Here is a 4,120-nt window from a genome sequence, read left to right on the forward strand (position 1 = left end):
GGTTCCACACCTATACGTGATATGGATGAGACCCAAGGAGTAACTTTTTTAGTAGCCACAACAGCTAAAATGGATACGAGTTGGGAAATACAAGAATCTGGAAAAGTAAAAGGCAAAATGAAGAAAGGTGGAAAAAAGATAAAGGACAGACACGAAATAACAGAAGAAAGTACAGAGGAAGAAGAAGGGAAAAAAGAGAGAAAAGTGAATTTAAGTAAGGGAACAAGAAAGGTGGAAATACAGAAGAAGAAGAATTAATTAGGTCCCAGAAAACCAATACAGATGATGATCTTGTTATAAATGTGTCACTGTAAATTTTGACTAATTATGAAAGAAATTTATTGAACAAGGGTTTATCCTTCTGTCCAACCAGTTATTTCTCCCTTTTCTCAACAATAATAGATCTTAATAGATTTATGCGGTCTTTATCCCTTAAAAGATATTTCAAAAGTGTTGAATGTGATAAACCTGAATTAAGTGAAATTCCGCTAGATTTTAGAGAGGAATATGGGGAGAATTTTGACACACAGGATATTATGCAAGTATTAGCTGACATAGAGGAAGTGAGTATTTTAGATAATGGGGGTGAAGGCAATATAGTGAACACTGATTTAAAACCCAAGTATATATTTTACCCAATAGGACAGAATGGACCATTTTTGGATCATTTCTAGAAATTGATATGTGATGATTTAAAAACACTCTCTAAAACGAGAGATATTCCAAAAATAAATAAATACCAACATAACAATCTAACCAAAAAAGAATATGAAGCGTAACAATCTCTGAAAGATAATGATAATATAGTTATATGTAAATCTGACAAAGGGGGATACATTGTCATTCTAGATAGAGATTATTATGAAACTGATATAATGAACCAATTACGAGATACCAAACAATATCAATGTTTGGAAAATGATCCAACAAAAATATTCCAGTCGAAACTCACCACAAAGGAATTCGATTACATTTGGTATGAACACCCCAAAATTCCAATTTTTCACACATTCCCCAAAGTTCATAAGGGAACCCCAAAGGTAGACCGATAATAGCAGGTATGGGGTCCCTCAATGAGAAACATGTGGAATATGTGGATAAATTACTCCAACCGATAGTTGTCAATCTTAATTCATATATAAAATTGCAGGATGTCACATGGGAAAATGATATGATTTGGGTAACTTTAGATGTTTCTGCTTTATACTCCTCTATAGAACATCACCTTGGCCTTCAGGCCTTGTACTTTGGCTGACAATTCCAACCTGTACTCTAGAGAACAGAATGAATTTGTTTTAGAGTCTGTCCAGTACCTTTTGAATCACAACTACTTCACAACTACTTCATATTTGAAGGTCGGTATTATCTCCAGAGGTGTGGCACTATAATGGGGGCGCGGTTTACGCCCTCATATGGTAACCTACTCATGGGATGGATTGAGAGTGCCATATCTTTGGAGATAAATCAGTTTGGAGCAAACACATATTTAAATAGTACAGGTTTATAAATGACCTGATCCTGATCTGGAAGGGAAATATTGAACAAGTACAAAAATTTGTGACTTTCTGTAGTAATAATGAATGTGGTATTGAATTTACTTATAAGATCAAGAAAAAATCTGTATAATTTTTGGATATACTATTTTCACATGAGGAAGGTTCAATAAAGACAGATGTATATAGGATATCTATTAGCAGAAATTCACTTTTGTTAAGAACTAGTACCTGAACCGCTTCTGGAGGGCATCCTGATTGGGCAATTCCTCAGACTTAGGAGGATTTGCTCCACTTGGGATGCCTTCCAGAATGCGGCAATTGATCTGTGCTATAGATTGGTGAAGAGAGGATATAGTACCATTACCCTTAAAAAGGCATATGAACATGCGGTTCTTAGTGACCATAACCACATGCTACGGGAAAGTGTTAGAGATAAACGTGATGTAAAAAATAAACACAGGAGATCAAATCAAACTGATAAAGAAAAAGTTTATGTTGTGACTGATTACAGTAATGAAGCTTCAGACATAAAACAGATAATTATGAAACATATGAACAAATTTTAATGGATTGCATAAAGCTATATATTTTGGAAATCGTGTCAGAGATATCCGTATTTATAATATAGGAAGTGGTTCTACTACCAGGAACCCGGATTATAGGACACGTGACATCTGGAACCAATCGGGACACTTATGTGAATTTTTAAGATGTGGCACCGTTATGCAATTTTTATATTAAAACACTTGTTCCAACCTGTATATTTGTAGTTTATTTTCATTTAAATGATACTTGAAGTTGTTTGGATAATATCACACAACTACGACTATTTGCAATCTCAGTCATGTAACATTGCATAGTATTTCAGATTCCTTACATTTACACATAAATATATGGTTCAATCACATAAATATAATGGTTTATTCACATAACTATATGGTTTATTCATTTTAATATGGGATACAAAGCACACAGATACTGTCTGTTCAGATTTATTATTAGTGGTGCCTATCGTAGTAAGCTATAAGTAATATATAAACTATAGGTGGTACTTTTTGGTTAAAAAGCATAAAGACTGAGTAGTAGTAGATACCATTACCAGTTTACCAGAGCTAATATAAAAAAACACAGATGTTTTTAAGAAAATGGCAAAATGTGAGCCCTTTTTTTCTTTTAAAAAGATAGGTGTCCTCTAACAATGCAGGGCATGTGTGTAGCAGTATACTGAGCAAAACATGCATGTGAATTGGTCTTCCCATTGACTCCAATGCAATTCAGTAATTATCACAGTCTACAAAGCTTGAAAGTAATGGAAACGTTTTATGGTTAGAGCCAAAACTGAAAAAGGTGACACAAACAAAACACACACGGGGCAGATTCAATGAAGTGCGAAGTGGCTAAGGCTAGAGACATTTCACCAGCAATGATATCCGCAGCTTTTTGGCCAATTCACTAATAGGCAAAGGCGAAAATACCCTAGCGAACTGGACCATCGCTAATGTTTGTTCGCACTCTATCGCCAGGCCACTTTTCGCTCTAGCAAATGGATGTAACTCAGCAAATTCACTAAAATGCAAATTTAACAGAATGTTACCTCTTTCACCAGAGTTTACTTCCTCACCACAGACCAGGCGAACTGGTAAAAATGAAGCTACATCCTCCTCAATCTTACGTCACTTACATCCAGTGTCAGAATGGTATGCCAGGGGCCCACCAGAAAACTTTAGAAAGTGGGCCCATCGGTAAACCGTGACCATGGGCCCACTTTCCAAACTAGTATTCCTCCTCTCTTTAATCTCCTAGTCTTTTATATTTACTTACCATATTTTATTATTACTATACTATACTTCCATTATTAAACCTCTTTTTTCCCTTAAAGGAATGGGGAATGACCATGTAAAAGGCCAAATGGTTAGAAGCCAGAGGGCCCACTGACACCTGGGCCCACCTGGAGTTTTCCTGGTATCCCTGTGGACCAGTCTGACACTGATTACATCATATCCTGTATGCCCGAAATGCATTAAAGTTCTAAAAAATGCTGGCAGAATTGCCTTTAAAAGTCTGAACTATTACAGATTTATGTGTGAAAAAATTTTCCAAGCTAATTTGAGGGGCATGCCACATTTATTTTAGGGCGGGCTCATGTCTAGGGCATTAGAGGATCTTTTATGGCTTTATTCAGGTTCCTTGGACATATGTAATAAAAAATGGTAATTTCAACCATTTGCACCATCTATATCTTAAAATTCACCAAAATGTGAAGTTGCATCTCGGCTGCCGACTTTTTGCTAGCGTTACATCGGTAGTGCAAGCATTTATTAGCGAAGTTTCGCTACCATTAGTTTCTGTCTGGCAAAACTTCGTTAGCCTAAAAGGTCTAACGAAGTTTTGCCAGGCAGAAACTAATGGTAGCAAAACTTCGTCTCCTTTAATGAAGTGTTGTAGTTGTATATATCGTGGTCATGTTTTGGAAAAACAATTTCTGTTGCCAGATTTCTGCCTCTTCTATTTTATTAACTAAGTGGGTATGTAACATTTTAACACTGAGCATTTGTTTTTAGATGGGGGTCAGTGACCCCCATTTGAAAGCAGGAAAGAGTCAGAAGAAGAAGGCAAATCATTTG

Source organism: Xenopus laevis, chromosome 9_10S (assembly GCF_017654675.1).
Source record: "Xenopus laevis strain J_2021 chromosome 9_10S, Xenopus_laevis_v10.1, whole genome shotgun sequence".
Lineage (NCBI taxonomy): Eukaryota > Metazoa > Chordata > Amphibia > Anura > Pipidae > Xenopus > Xenopus laevis.